The sequence below is a fragment of the Pholcus phalangioides genome, unplaced genomic scaffold (genome assembly GCF_987345545.1).
Source record: "Pholcus phalangioides strain wild (caught in Gottingen) unplaced genomic scaffold, Ppha-v1.0 ptg000009l_1, whole genome shotgun sequence".
Classification (NCBI taxonomy): Eukaryota; Metazoa; Arthropoda; class Arachnida; order Araneae; family Pholcidae; genus Pholcus; species Pholcus phalangioides.
Window position 1 is genome coordinate 15,165,817 of NW_028301602.1, and position 17,284 is coordinate 15,183,100.

Below are 17,284 nucleotides of genomic sequence, written 5' to 3' on the forward strand. Positions count from 1 at the left end.
GTTGACCAGGAATGCTCATTATACTAATCAAAAATAAGATTACCATATGTTTTATAGACCCAATACGGACTTGCACACTACGAATTACTGCTCATACACGCTAAAGCAACAAAATAGAGCAGGTGTAACTTTATAAATGAACGCAGGTATAAGGTGTGCAGCTGCCTTAAGTAACGGTTTTTTAATTCTTTTTTTAAAGGCCAGTCTATGGAACGATTCGGATTAAAGAGGAGTATTTCTATCCTTTTGTATGATACTTATATCTTTGAGTATACTTATATTATATATTATTTGTATATACTTATATTATGAGTACTTATATCTATTGTACTCGTACATACAGCACTATCCTAGATTTGCTTGTTTGTTTGTTGCCGGACCTTTTCCAGCACATACTCAATCTTTCATAGTAATATACGTGATTATTTCAGTTATATTTTATTAAAATGTAAGACTTGTTCAATCAGTAAACAATCGATTATTTTACTCAAACACTTCAACTTGCATCGAAAACTGGGACACATTGCCAGATATTGGTTTTCGTAGTTGGCGAATTCTCTTTGAAAGTGGTTGTTTCGCATCTTCTCCGTTGACCATTCAAGTCAACGACCCTGAAAGAAGAGACGCGCAAGATCAAGGTCATCTTCGAATTGAGGTTTTTCGCTTCCTTTTTTATTTTCATTCCTTTCAAAAGCTTGCTGACAGAAGAGAAAGATGGATGTCCGCCGATCGCGTTGCCAACAAAAAAAAAAAAAAAACCTATGTAATAATTTTTTTATTATTTCTCTGTCTACCTTATTTGTTGGTTCAAATGTTGACGGACGCTTGGTAAAGTTGTAAAAAAGAACTGACTGGACGGAAGACACACATGCACATATGGAAAATAGAAGAGAGAGGGAAAAAAAAAGAAAATTTTATAGCACGTATTATCTGTGAAGTGTTTGAAAAATGGCCTCGACTTTAACTGGGTCATTGCTCTCTTCGTTAGTGGCTTATCTATCCTCTTCCCCCTTCGTTGCTAATTTTCGGCTTGTGCCATTGCGTGCTACGAAGCAGTTAATGCTTCTTTCTAACATTTCGGGTTGTCCACTACTACTCCAACCGAAAGTAATTTTGAAACCTGTTGGTCGTGATTCGATTCCCGATGAACGTCGAGGGTGGTTGCGAAGAAAGCTGTGTTAAAGAGCTTATATAAGAGTTGTATTAAAGAGCTTCTTAATACAGCTTTGGTTGCAAATCTTTAGTCGATCTTAACTCTCCGAAAGTTTGTCGCATGACCACTGGTAGACCCGATAGATTGTCCGGACAACTGTCCCCAATGCTATTTGAACGTTCATTGAACTAGATTTCAAGTTTGTGACTTCTTTCTCTTTGCGTTTTTGTGAAGCTACTTTTCGTTGTATTCCCCAGAAATTTTCAATTTTGAAAATTTCATTCCTCCTGTGCGTAGTTTATACTGAATTAGATTCGGTCATACATAAAAATGAATTTTTCGTATTTGTGTGTAGTTTATGTATGGATTCATAACAAATGCTGCTATACCCCTTTCTTTGTAAGGGGATACATGATGAATTGGTGAATTCTGTAAGTCCCGTTCAGATTCCAGTGAAAATTTGGATAAATAAAGTGTGTTTCTATTGGATGAAACCACTTAACTAAATGTTGATTTTCAGTCCTGAATCTTCAAACGCAAAGTAAATAAGAGTTCCTAAATGAAAATTGAATTTTTCTGTTGCCTTTCTTATCTACCTATTTGCAAGAATGTGTTGAAAATGTTTGTAGTGAGAAATTGCACGTAAAATCCGGTACATGCATAATTTTGCTATAAAATATAGTAAAAAATATTTTAAGGAACTATTTAACTATTTTGCGTGACCAGATAAGTGGATAAAATTCTAAGTAAAATACGTGCATCTGCTGAGTTGTCAGGCCTTTGTCTTGAAAGAAGAGATGCGCGAGAGTCACCTTGTGATGTTTCGCCCAGCATCTGTGGTCGCTATCTTGGGAGGTTTAGTAACGCGTAGGTATACGAATAAAGCGTCGTTTCAAGTGAATATTTTTTTTTTTAAATCCCAATCCCATTAAGAGTTTTACTTTTTTTTTTAAGAAATTAAAAAGTAGAAAATTCTTCCCCTGAAAAATTATTCATGTATGAATGGGAACGATTGAAGTATTTGATGAATGCAAAATATAGTACATAAGACACTTGTATATTATTTTGCATTCATCTGCAGTCCAGAAAATGAGATTTTTTTCCCCCCAGTTTTCCGTAAATGATCACAAAAGTGGAGTAAAACACTGGTTTTTAACAGATTAAAATGAATAGCATTCGAATTTTTTTCTTCTAACATTAATTTTCATTATGAATGTTTTCATTCCATTTCATTATTTCTCAATCTCTGGATATTATGTCTTCACCGAACCAACATCGGGTCATAAGTAATGTATTATGTTATTTGTTTTTGTTTGTGTTTGGAGCATGAAATACCATGATGACCTTCTTCAAGGAGAGGCAACCGGCCTTTATTTCAGAAATAACTGCTGTGGGCGAAGAATGTGCAGTATTTTATTTCACTGTAGCTATGGTTGTAAAAAAGAAAGAGAAATTCTTCTAAGAAATAACAAAAATTGGGGTGAACACATCCTACTCTCGGGAGATATTTCTTCGATATCGATAGACTTTTTTGGAAAAAGAAGAGAAAAAACGTGAATGATGGAGCCTATCTCTCGTGGGACATGCATTCAAATTGAATCAGGGGTCTTCCTGGCTGAAAATATTTATTTCGGATTTCTATCGGTTCGTTGGAGAAAATATCTGGCTTTTCCAACGATAGGAAAAATTCGAAATGTATTTTTTCCCCCTTTTATTAATAAGTAAACAGGGGCAGACAAAAGAAAAAAACCCATATATTTTATGAGACGTTGCATGATTTTATTATAACTGATTACATTATTTTATGGTGTCTGTTTGTATTGTATTGGGATTTTAGTTTTTACTTCAGAGACTCGGTAACATCTTTTGTTCCTGAATAATTGATGATCAACTGAAACGCGTGTCATTGGGCATGTTATGGATCACGATATCATGGACATCGTTGTGTTCTTTCTCTGCTGTATACTCTTATTTGAAGAAAAAAATGCTCACAATTCGCTTGACTAAATTTAGAAACCATTCCGTGACCCTATTCGATTTCACCGTATATGTTTTTTTACTTGAAAAGGTAGTTAAAAAAAGGGAAACAATCGTGGTCTACGTGATACCTTTTCTCTTCTTTTCCCCCGGGTCTTCTATTCGAAAATTGACATTGTAATATCACATTGAAGAACAATATCTTGTGTGTTTGATTTCGTTGGAATTGTCTGAATATGTGGGTGGCGACGTTTCCACAATGGAAAAGTTGTTTGTTTTCCTTTGTGTTTGTTTAAAGGTGATTTTTTTCCCACTTAGGTACTGTTATAAATATTGTTCTACTTGTTGCTAAATATCATGCGTGAGCTGTATCTATCTTATATAGCTGTATATTATTTCTTCACGGTTATTTTTTATTTTGTTTTGTTTTCTCTCGCGTTCAATCCGTACAGTAAGGTTTTGAGGTTTTGAATTCTTTCGAAAATTATTGTTGTAATTAGTTTTTTTAGGGGGTGGGGATTAAAAAACATGGGAGACTCAGACAGATGCATGCGTATTTTAAAGTTGGTAATTTCAATAGTGTCTCTATATCTGAGCTTGACAAATAAACATAACTTTTTCAATAAAAACGGTCTAAACTATTCCCTTTGTTTTTGGACTTTTTTGGGGACTTGGCGTGTCAACCAGCATGAAAATGAATCGTTAACATAAATTTCCAAAACTTTGTTTTCAGACTTCAAGTTAGTAGTTTCTCATACTTATGGAACAAGAATGTGAGCCTAGAATGAGCTAAAACACCAAGGTGCCCGAACATTGGCTGACTTGGACCAGGACTCCATGTGACATCGATTCGTCGTTGTACGGCATACGCGACTGTAGCTTGTGACATCCAATGAACGCGGACGGACCGCCACCAACGGAACTTTGATTATCGAGTCCGGACGTGCCAGGGACGCTATAATATCAATTTAGATTTCGATTCTTAGATCATGATTTATCATAATTATTCCGTTGATTTATACTCCTTTAATTGGACTTGTTATACAAATTTATGTAGATATATATACACATATACATATTTAATAAAATTCCGGATGCACCCATCTTTCGGGAACGCTTCGATATCTCCTTGAGATGGAAAGCGGGGTGTGTCCGGTCCTTCAATGTTCGAGTAGTTTCTCATAGAAAATTCTTAACCAGTGTTATTTTTAGTCGCTTCAATTTTATTTACTTCACTATCAAAGTATCTGTGTGATAAATTTTTCCATGAAACGAAGTGATTATAGTATACAGTACAGTCAAACCTCGTTAATAAGTCACTCTCGAGAGACCAAAAATATGACCTCGTAAGCGGAGTGACTCGTTAAACGGAGTAAGCCATGGCCTTGCTGATTCCTGTCTTCCTACTGAAGCGTTCATGCAGAAAAAACCAGATTTTAGTTATTCAAACGAGTTCAGTCATGAAAATGGCTTACTCGAATTTTTATTAAACAATTAATGTTTATTTGCTACATAAAATATTACGCATTTGTACAGCACAAAATATTACCGTTATCGATTTTTAAAAATTCGTAAATTTTTTCGCATGTTTATGAAAACCAAATTATTGTCGTCTTGTAAGGTAGTGTAATTTTTCGAACATTATTAAATGAAAATTAAATATTCATCATGAGTTCCGGAAAAAAAAAAGTTTATTTTTCACTGAAAAAAACACTAGTGAGTTTTGCTTGCGTGGAATTGGAAGTTGAAGAAGCAATCCTTTTTTCCGCCAAGATCAAAATTGAAAGTTGTCTGTTGTGCTTTCCAGTCCTGATACAAATTTTCTTAATAGGTCGATTTTTCATATTCCTCCACTATAGCCCCGTTCACATGGGAAATAGAAAAGCGGGTTTAGAACCCGCTTCAAGAATATTTACCAATGACTGCACTTCATTTCTTCCCTTACGAAGGAAAAAAGTCGTCAAGCGGGTGCTAGACGACTAATCCAATGCTACCGCAATATTTGCAAATGTGAACGGGGCTTATAACGCTGCTTTGTTTTTAGAGGTGAACGAATAATTTTTTTTAAATTAGGAGAACATTCTGACAGTTCGGTGAGCACAGGGTTACAGATGGCTGACAATCGTCCAGCTGAAGCTTGTTTAAAACGTCAAAAAGCTGACAAAAATATTGAGCAGTTTGAACATAACTTTTTTTTTCTCTCTCGAAAAAAAGCACTTAAAAACCCCCAGCCAATTTCTGCCACGGATACTTTTTCAGCAAAAGTTGACCAAGAACTGCAACTCGCCAAGAAAAAAAAATTCCCGCTGAACCATTCTCAAATAAGTAGCCCAATGTTGAAAGAATCTGTCAACAAACCTGCCGTGAAAGGGGGGGGGGAAGGAAATGGAGGCTTCAGTGGCTTCTGCTTGAAATGCTAGGTACATCTTTGACGTGATATGAGTGAAAGTTGAACATATCGTGTACTATATTGTACTAAGAATTTCCGATTTGAATGGTAATTTTCGAAAAGGGTGCTTTCACAAAAGTGGCTCATTAAGCGGAGTGAGTGACGTATTATCAGGAGTTTAATAACATTAGAACCCCATAGAGAACAATTGAGATTTCCGAAAAGTGACACGGTAAGCGGAGGGTCGCGTTACCCGGGTGACGCACTAACAAGGTTTGACTGTATACAGTCGATTCATTGTTGATGCATTTATGTCACTAGTATTTCGCACGTGCGTATTCACTGTGGATATTTCAATTTCTGAATATCATTACTGGATATTAATATTTCGTCTACCGTTCGAACTAAAATTATTCGACGAAGAAAATATTAATCTTGCCAAGTTTTTTGTATATTTCGAGTCCTTTTCCAAAGTTTTTTTTTTTGAAACAGTCGATAAGAAAAAATATCGATCGCTGAAAAATCATCGTGAGGTATATTTCATATATTGATCGTTGGCATGGACTAAGCAATGTACATATACTGTACTACTTTTTATCGGGTTATAGAGATTAAAATGTTCGTGGAGTTAAATATTTTGTAGATAATCTTGATAGATGGATTTTAGTCGGTTAGATTGGCTTCTGAAATGTGATAGAAATAGCCATTTATAATACTTGTATATAACATTTTATTCACCGCTCTAGGGTACAGAGGTGCAACGATGAAGTTTAAGAAGGCTTTCCATTACACCACGATCGTGTTTCAGAACTTCATCGATGAACTTTGTTATTGGCGTACGCAAAGGGGGGGGGGGTTCTAACCCCCTCCTCAAGCCGAGTTATAGTGTTATTTTGCAGAAAAAATGTAACCCCTCTCCCCGAGAAAATTCTGCGTACGTCTATGAACTTTGTTTCCACCGTCATTTGACTTTCAATTTCACCAAGAAAAGCACGAATTTGGAAATTACGTTTTCTTGCGTATTGAAAGGATAGCGATGAGGAATAGTGATATTTCTAAATTAATTGTGCTATTATCAGTTAATTAAATGGGAGTAATTACTTTTATATGTTTATACAATTTTTGTGCTGTCGAATGTTTTCGTTAGCGATGCTTCTTCTTATTTGCTTCTATCATCCATTAATTATGGTGAATGTGTATTATAATACGGTGATAAATTCGGAATATTTTTCGGTCGTACCGATCAGTTCGATATATGGTTCAATTTACGTGAAGATTCCCTCTTACTCGTGCACATGAGCATTGAAAAGTCGTCCTTTTTTTCCCTCTCAGGTGGAGTTTTTTTCCCTTATTCGAGCAGACCATCATGCATTAATATATTTCTTCATGATGTTCATTGCAGAAAAAGGGCGTATTTCGCCCTTTTTTTTCCATACATACAAGTACTTTATATATTTTTCCCCTTTTATTTGCAAGGGTGGAGCTTCGCAATCTCAAATGGAATGGTACTGTATGTGCATTTATTTATTATTTTTTGTCCTCGCATCTTCATCTCCTTCCTGCAAATATAACATTTTCTGTCTGAGTGAGTCATTAAGAGGTGAAAAGAGTGACATACAATTCTCCTCTTGTGATTCGAACGTATAGCACATCACGCATTTCAGTCTCAGGAGCGTCTTTCATGGTGGGCCGGGCCGCTCTTCCTTTGTACCTCTGTCCTGTCCACTAGTAAGAGTCTTTTCAAGGTTTCTTCCATCATTAGTATTGATAGGATTTTTTTTTGTGAATTGTATTATATAAGTTCTATGATTGTGGTTATGTGCAACTGCCTGTTCGGCCTGCCGTAATTGAATGACTCGAGTCCACCGAGTACTTATCAAAGTGAAGGTGAAGACATAGCGGACGTTCTTAGATGGTGAAGCAGGGCTTTTGGTTTTGGTGTTTTTTCGCCGCTCGTAATAGATTTACTCTTTTGTGCTGGAGGCGCTCATACTGACGAGTCGATGGTGATTTTTGTGGTCACCTATACCGTCGATTCCTACCAGTTCCTTCACGATTCCCCCCCCCCCCCATATTACTGACTCATATAATGGAGAGCTAGTTTTTGATTTTCGGTTTCATCCTGGTGTGTAATGGTTGAGCTCATCTGTAACGATGCTCAAAACTAGTATTTAGTGAAATAAGCGTAGGCGATCTTGGCCGGCCATGATTCATTCCCTCATTTTGGTATAATTCATACTGGTGATTGATCAGTCGAGGAGCTATAGCCGTGTGGTTTCCTGTGACTCTCTTTCCACTCATTCTTTTCTATTCCTTTCTTGTTTAAATGCAGGTGTTGTGCCTTTGAAATCGCTCGTTAAGTGTCTCTGATGTTTTTTCTTACCCTTTGACAAAAAGAAACAAAAAAAATTTGTAAGTCGTTCAATAGTACATGAGTATGACACGTGAAAGTTATATGTATAATGAATTGTATCAATGTATTGTTATATACGTATCAATGAATCTGTTAGTTTGTGAAAATTTCTGTCTGCTTTTCAAATTTTTCTTGAGGTCATTCACAAGTGAATATTGTTTGTGGTTCCGAGTTGTACGAAATGATTTCACTAAACAAAACAGGAATTTTATCGTTCCCGAAACATCAGACGAAGTAAACCGCTGGCGATCATTGGAGGGTAGTTCCTCTTTCTTTTTTAGCTTAAGTCAGAAAGTGTCTGTCGTTCCACTCTGTGTGGAACCTCCATGAACCGGATCATACGGATCACAAGAGAGGATCTCTCTCTCTCTTTGCTTCAGTCTCGCCCTACTCGACTCGTTTGTGTTTGTGTTGCTGATACGCATTCAACCAGGCTAATGGAGTTTGTGTTGTGACGGAAATCTGTGACGTTATTCACCTTTTCCTTTTTCATCTCGATTGTGAGTCGTTTTCGCTCTGGTGACTTTTTTTTCTGATTTTTTTTTTTTTTTCACCAACTCTTCTAGTGAAATCGCGTAGGCGTTTTTTTTCTTCTCTCGGATTGAGGTGATTAGAACTTTCTGAGTTCACGTGCAAATACTTATTATTGCAATTACTTTAGTTAAACCGATCTTTTTTTTCTCAAGTTCGGTGAAAGTGTGAAGGCGTTGACAGAGTTTGATATACTGTGACATTTGAGGTCATACGTTCTTAATAATAAAACTCTTTCGTTTCAATCGTGACGGGAAGCTGCTTAGGTTCAGATGAAATGGAAAGTCTCGCGACATTATATATATATTGGATAATAATCCCTTGTTAAAAAAAAAAAAAATACGAAAAATGGAAATTGGGTTTCAAGAACACGATAGTGGGTTTCTCGTTATATAGAGAAAAAAGGCGATAGCTATACTGAAGGCGTGGTATAACTGCGACAGCATGAAGTTTTTTATGTCAGTTAAATTTTTAACAGTTTATTAACCCATTAGCTGCCACGATCCCCATTTGGGGATTTTGGAATTTTATATGCTTTACATTTACAACTTTTTGTGCGTATATGTAATTTATCCGGCCAAAAATTTCAAAAAAAAAACAAAAACAAATAGGCAGTTAATGGGTTAATAGCTGCGATGTATCCAAATGCTCGTGAAAACTAGGGCCGGCTTTACACATTCTTTATATATTTTTCTTCGAACAGATGAGTATCCAAAATTTTCGAAATACTTGCATCTATATATTGGATTATATTATTCAATCCTTTAGAAAATCGCTTGTGCTGCTGATTCGACTTTCATAAATTATGTCATCGCTCTATCCGCTACTACTACTAAACCACACATGCACCTCGTCCATATTTCTCTGCGGAACTTCTAACTAATTGGTACATGGTGGGATATGCGTGTCCGTGCTGTGAACCTAACGTGAAGCTTGTTTCTGAGTAGTGCTTGTATAGTGCTGCCATCTGCCATGTATTTTTCGGACTATGAGTGAAGTTTAATGTTTGAAGTTTTTACAGTTGTAGGCCTGTTGCTCTCTGCGGCGAGACTTTTTAATGTGCTCTATCGGCTACTTCACTCCCATGTAATGCTTTTTCAAGAAATTTACCACCGCCCTATTTAACAAGATGGTCCAGTGCTGACTGTTCTATTTATACACATACACACGCTCGTGTACTTATTTTCTGGTCTCCTCACGTGTAATACTCGCCAGTTGCAATAGCGGACTACTCAAGACTTGGGTAAATAATGATGACATACAGATTACATATCCCTGTCACGATTCTCTGATCTGATCGAAAAGAGCTGCAAGAGCCACGTATAAATTTCCCACCCACATCAAGAATAAAATCCCGAGTTCTTTCTTTGAATGCTGTTACGAGTAATCGACCACCAACGATCACTACGTTCGGAACCTCTTCTGAAGAAACATGATCAGAGAAGTGGATCGTAATGGCCGTTGATGAGTTTACCCCATCCACCTTGACCGTGGCTCAGAGTTAAACAAAAGAGCGAGGGGAGAGGAAAAAAAAAAATCAAAAGCTGATTTTCGCCAACTATCTATTCCACGTCGTAAATAAAATGGGAAAAGTGCTGCTCTGAGCGTTGGAGGGGAAAAAAAAGTAGCACTCCATAGAAGTCATTTCATTATTATTATTCATGAGGATAAGAATATGTATAACGTATTCGAGTATTTCTCTGGAAATGAAGTTCTCTCTTTTTGGACAATGACGTTTCTGCATCAATCCTCGCTGCTGTTACTGTTTCTTTTCTTTTTCTATGTTGTGCACTGATAAAAAAAAATAATAATAAAACTGCATAAAGTGGGTCTAAGAGCAGCCTAAGGGCAATAATGTTGCCTCTTTCTGTTAATGCACTCGTCTCAGCCAGAGAACTACTTATTTCTAAGGGTTATCTAAGGACAATAAATAATCTTTTCAATATTTCGGATTGAGTATGTTTAGAGGAGAATGCATGACTTTCGCGTGGGCATTCGGATTTCTAGCCTCTCGTTTCTAATTTTGAAGAGTGAGAAAACAAATAAAATCCTGAAAAGTGTTCAAATTTTTTTTTTTTTTTGAAGACTTAAAGATACGCGTGTGCGATTCGAGTTGAAAACATTTTGTACTTTATTTTTTTGTGATATATTAGTCCCTCGATAATTCGAGGTTCCGAGATTATTCCAGGTGCTGAAATTTTTCAGAATTTCTGCTCAAACCTCTGTTTTTCGCAAAACCTCGCTTTGTTTAATTTCGTTTGATTCTTCCAACGAATGCGAATAACTTTAGTTTGAAGGGATCTCTTCGAGAGTTCGGTGAGAATGGGGAAATGCCACCCACTGTGTGGCTTTGCCGCGCAGTCGATGTAGTAAGCACTGAATCAACATGGGGGGGGGCTTCAGTAGACAGTTCATTCGTCCATGCCACAATTTTTCACAACCTCTCTATACTAAATTTCTAATGGGGAAAAAAACAACAGTTTTTAAAACAGTTTCCCAAAGTAGGCAGTGGAATGGTCCAGGGGGGCGATAGAAGCTATGGACTTGAAATAGGATCCTATGGGTTCACTTTAGTTGGGGGGCGATGAGAGGAAAGAAATTTCTGATGAAGGGGGCGATGGAACAAAAAGTTTGGGAAACTATGTTTTAAAACATTCATATCAGGCTCCAATGATACGTGAGCACCTGTCCCCCTCCCTTATTAAAGAGATCATCTGTCTTGGCAGTCCTAATCAGTTGAATTAAGAATAATATTGGTAATAGTTGGTGCGAACGCTTAGGTCTAAAAGTTCCCCCACTGACAGTCAATTTCTATTGTTTTTTTTCGGATAATCCCAGTTTCCAGTTATCCTGGGGGAGGGGGGAGGTGGTGTTCTTCTCGGATTATCGAGGGGTCAATCTTCATGGTTAAACAAATCGCAAAAAAATTTAAGCTGCATTAAAAATTTTTAGGCGCCAAAAAAAATTTTTTTTACCCGAAGAAAGGACCAAAATCTATATATAATACTACTTTTGACTTTAGTGACCTTTCATGTTGGCAGATATATTGCTATAAATTCCAAACCTTTTGTGCTGCTCTGAGCCAGTAATTTAGTTACTACACAAAGAAAAGTTCAGGCGCCAATACCAATTTTTTAGTCGCCATGGCGACCTGGCTCCTGGGACTTGTCCATCCCTACTCTATTGTAGCATTTGCTGCATCACAATTTTGTCACATTTCCCTGCTAAATTTTCGATCACGTGTTTGTGAAATGGGGACATCTAGGACGTGGGCCTTATTGTTTGTGGGTAACGCAAGCACATTGAGAAACAAGTGCAAGATAAGTGGAAGTTGCCCATCATTGTGCTGTACCAGCTGGAAACAAAATGTTCATAATCGGCTGTCTGTTTTTCCTTGGTTTTCGCGCTTGAGAAGCGATACATCAGTACCCCAATGCACCAAAGCGAAACACGAATGGTTTTAAACAAAAGTAATATTTTTTTTGCTCATCTTCACTGTATTCATGTTGTGGTCTTAGTTTCGAATTGCATCATTTTTCGATGTTTCAGATTTCATTTAAAGTGATTCCTGACTTGATTCAAAATTTTACCATTGGTTTTGAGAATTTCCAACTTTGAAGTAAGAGAAAATTATGTATTAAAAGTTTTTTTTAGGGTCACCACCACCGGTAAATAATAAGTTAAATATCAAAATGAATATCCGCTTGTTTGTACTGTTTTATCAGATTTTGTTTATCTTGAATAGGAGAAATAATGTGTAGGATGTATGTCCGAGATCGCAACGGGAGGAAAGTTGCTGTAAGAGATGGTGACAGCGTAGGGAAAAAAACTACTTTCCACATACATGATATACTATTTCTCTTTTGATCGTACGTATTCGGGACAATTCACCTCTTCAGATACAGTACATCCCACGTATATAGATTAGAAGTGAAACTGGTAGTTTTATTTTCCCGCCTACTCATTTCTGTATTTCACCATAATCTTCTAGCAGGGTACGCCGATTTAAATCAGCTTGATTTAAATCGTGATTAAAATCGCGATTTAAATCACTGGGTTTTTTAAAAAAAAAAATCATTGATTTGAACCAGAGAATTTAAATTGTTTTTTCTTTACATTACTTTAACTTCAATGATATTGAAGTAAAAGTAAAGTTCGTGATTAAAAGAAGTATAAAAGATCTTTGGGGGGTGAATATAGAAATAGAACTTAATCCTCCATATGGTGCAGAAAGAAAACTGCTCTATTTCTAGATTTTGTGCATGGAAAAAATTGCAGAAAAATACGGGGAGTTGAGCTTAGCACTTAGCTAAATTGCACTAAGCATTTTCAATGCATTACAATGTGGCACTATGGATCCCCTGATTAAAAAAACAAATTATTTTTTGTGTAAAGCCTTGAATTCTATGCCCTAATTGCTAGATGTTGTACCAGCATCATGTAAGTTGGAATATCTCTGGGATTTCGACTTTACTTTTCGTATTAAAAATGTTGAGCTAGCTCTTTTTTTTTAAACCACAACTCATTAAATCTGTGAAAGAATAAAAATGTGTAAACTAATAAGCAACATCATGCAAGTCGGAAAAACATCCACCTAGTCATGAAAGAAACAATATTGTCAATAGAGTTTGTTTTATTTAGTTGATGCTGAATGACCCTTTGATTGTACATCAAGTGAATCGAGAAACCTGCACCATGTGTGATACCGAGTTACCACCAGTCATTCATTTAAAAGGGAGCCCTCATGAATAAAGGCGCTTTTTTCTACAAGAAAAATGTTAATCCATGAAATTAATTCATGCTCAACGATCTTTCATATTACAGAAACACAGATTTTTGGTGTTCACATTTTTTTGCTTGTAGTTTCGTGTGTGGTTTATTCATTAATGCTGAATTAAATTTGAGAGATTAGAAGAAAACAGCAGGTGATATGAAAATTTGCATTCTTAATGATTAACAAGATTCGTTTTAATTAATAAGCAGACGGTTAATTTTAATAAAAAAAATCAGATTTTTTTCCTTATTGATTTTTTTATACTGTCTTTTTTAGCTAAGAATCTAATTACGTTTTGTTTTTTTCTCACCCTTTTTTTTTCTTTTTAATAAAACTTTTCTGGAACGTCTTTTTCGGTTTTTCACTGATGGAATTTTTCGTGTGGCACATTAGTAAAATATCTGATTTATATTGAATTTTTGTTATTCGTGTTTTCAACTTTTCCATTTTTCAAAAATACGTATTAAATTTTTTCTCTCAAGTTCTTTTTATGGATTAAAAAATCTCTTCTTCCACTCCCGTAGATGATTAATTTCCTGAAGAGGGTTTGGTGGTTCTACCCATGTTTCACCGCCGTATTAACCGAATTTTCTTACCGCAGGCGTGCATTATTATACATAACCGGATCAGTACAGTACTATCCATACACCGGGGGTTATATACACACAAGTTATTATATTTACCATATGCATGAACTGCTATTCAAGAAATATCTTTTCTTCAGTGTGTCTTCGGTTTTCTTATGCCGTGTCATCATTATGACTGTTCGTGTCTGCTTGTTAAAGTGCTCCGACATGAATAGGATGCTTTTGTTGCTTTTATTTTATATTTATTACCGTTTCCTCCTTTATTTCTTAACGAACACGCCTGGGAAATGCATATTTTCTTCTTTCTTCTGGCCTTTGTAAATTGGTCGTCTTATTGCTTTAAACTCTGAAGTACGTCCATACGTATAAATATACACGATACGTCCCATTTTTTTTTTCTCCTTACCACAAGTAAACAATCGAGCTACGCATCGTTGCTCTTAGAACTTCTATGTCTTTTGTAATACACGTCGTTTTCCTATGATATAATGGGTCTTCTTTCAAAGGTTTTTCGCTGAATTTTCAGTATTTCGCTGAAGATTTTTAGCCAAGAGTATCCTAGATTTTGGATTTTTTCTATGGATCGGCTATTCCTTTTGATATAGAAAATAAAAGGAACTTTTATGAAAAAAAAGGAGGGGGTTGAGGATTAGCATACATGGTTGCATGTTGTCTATAATTAAGTTGGCCTGTTCTAAGCAGCCTTAACTACCTGTCAGAAAATATGAATCAAAAGGAACGTTGCGTTAAAAAGGTGGAAAGAATTTTTGAAGTTCCTTTTAATGTCCAAAATTTCCGCGCCGCTTTTGGTGCTGAATTACTGTGTCAGTAAAAGAGCATGTGTTCTTGGAAAATCAACGTCATATTCTTTAGTGAAGAAATACGAATAGAAATGGTTCGGCTGGAGATGTTGATATTTAGATGCTTATACTCTTACTGCATTGAACATTGAAGGACCGGACGCACCCCGCTTCCCATCTCAAGGAGATATCAAAGCGTTCCCGAAAGATGGGTGCATCCGGAATTTTATTAAATATGTATATGTATATCTATATAAATTTGTATAACAGAATAACAAGTCCAATTACAGGAGTATAAATCAACGGAATAGTTATGATAAATCATGATCTAAGAATCGAAATCTAAATTGATATTATAGCGTCCTTGGCACGTCCGGACTATACGCTTACTGCATTGGCGAGCCAAGATTATAGTGTTTATTTTGCAGGGAAAAAAATTGAAACCACCCCCCCCCCCCGAGAAAATTCTGCGTACGCCTATGTCTTACTATTTGGGCCATTCCCAAAAAAGATGTACATATCATTTTTGAAATGAAAAAATTTGTAAGTTTAATTTTCGAAAGAAAATTGATCTCAAATTGCCAATATGACTTGAAGTTCAATATTTTATAAATATTTTTCACTTTTATTTTGCAATAGTACTTCAACTTCAATAAATCAACTTCTTTCTTACACATATGCTGAAAAAAAAACCAGTTAAAATTTTTTTTTGTGTAGTTTTGATGGTTTTTCATAATTTTTTCGAAATAGCACATAGAAAAGTTTGTTTTATATATGTTTTACTACTTAAATCAAAACTTTTCATTTCTGACAAACAATGGATCGGTAATTTACAATTTAATATTTTAGTTCAAAGTGTTTGATTTTTTTAGCCTGTGAACGACAAGAATGCTTCCCGTAACAGAGGGGGACATCAGTGTAACAGAGTGGACAGAACTGACAGAGATATCTCAGATATTCTATATAAGCTATGCAAATACACTTTTATTTTCTCAGCGATTATATACAAAATGTTATAGGTGTCCCAGAGACTCCTAGGGATTCTCTGAAAAACGTCCAAATTATTGAAGAAATTCAAAAAACACATGCCCCTTCCCCTCGTAGTTTCAATTTTATTTCTGGTAAAAATTTTTAAAATCTGTTGACAGTGAACACTGAACTTGCTAAGCTGTATATTATATCATTAGAATGATTTTTCTTTTACTTCAAAATTTTTTGTTGAAATTTAATAGCAATTTGAAGTTGGTATAAATCTCGCGTTTATGCCTCTCACATTAGTGATCCAGAGTGGATTGGGGAAAAGGGAAGCAGAGCCTGAAAACAAAAATAGGAAATAATGGTTCTGTCCCCCTAAAATACACGACCGAAAATCATAGGCCTAATGACCTTTACTCATACTAAAATGCCCATTTTGACACATCTTCCTGGACCCGAGCTTGACAGTGATTTTGACGATTTGTACTACTCAACTTTGGCATTTAACTGAAAAAATAACATGATGGAGAATTTTGTAAAGGGTTTAAATTGGATAGATAACTTATTAAATTTAATTTAAAACTTCAAAATCTCTTAACTAATAAAATTTTACTTTAAATCATAATTTCCATTTTGTTGCGTTGCTGAGTTTTTTGAGCATGTAATAGAGTGGACAGATATATCTAAATTATTTTTTTTTCATTAAAAATTTGAATAAAAACCTTTATTATATTTTGAAACATATCTCCATGTACTAAGCACTTAATGTTGATATAGATGAAAAAAATACCTTAATTATTTATGATAATAATGCAGCAGCGTGTACATTTGACAGTGAAAAATCGGACGCACAACATGAATCTTTAGTAGTTTTTTAAAAGTGAAATCTAAAATTGCTTATCACGCATGAAAAGTGAACCTTTCAATGAGCTCGAAAGTGTTATCAGATTTAATCTGGTATAAAAATATACCCCCAAAGCGGAACATGCCGAAATCTGCTACGTACGTCGCAGAACAATCTGGAAGAATTTTAAGAAAACGCTATTATGTAAAAACACTATTGTGGGAACTTTTACTGCAGAACATTTCCAGTCAGCCGAGGGCTCGTTGCGGAACAATGCAAAACATTCTGCTTTGGGGAAAATATATTTCCCAAATGAGATCGTAACAGAGTGGACATTTTAATATAGAAAAAATTTTTTTACACGGACAAAAAAATAGTTTTTCATGAAAAAATTTTTTTTCTCAAAATTTCACTGTCAATTTTATTCATCTATGTCACATATATAAAATGCAATTTCAAGTTTTTTAAAAAAAATTCAGATTTACACAGTCTGTTTTACACTTTTTCCACACTGGAATAGCAAGATTTTGAGGTTTTGCTACAAACATTGATTAAAAAAAATTAGATACCATTCGAAAACAAATTAAGAAATGCCATAAGACAGAGAATTAAATGAAGATCTAGAAGAAAAAAATAAAATTACTACCAGAAATGCTATGAAATTTTCTAAAAAAAAATAGTCTCGGAAATGGTGGTGTATTAGATACATTGGATGTTTAGATATCTCTGCCAGGAAGCTTGAGTAGTTTAGTTGCATGTTTGCAAAACCATATGTGTTGTAGTTTTCATGGAAAACACTAGTGGTAGTTAGAATGTGGGAACAATTGGAGTCCCACATTCC

At 35.4% G+C, this 17,284-nt stretch overlaps 1 protein-coding gene across 1 annotated transcript in view; it reads left to right on the plus strand.

The window, feature by feature from the left end:
• The window catches only part of LOC149081810 (patronin-like), a 92,226-nt gene that overhangs the window by 21,865 nt on the left and 53,077 nt on the right, over positions 1 to 17,284 (plus strand). The window lies entirely within an intron of this gene.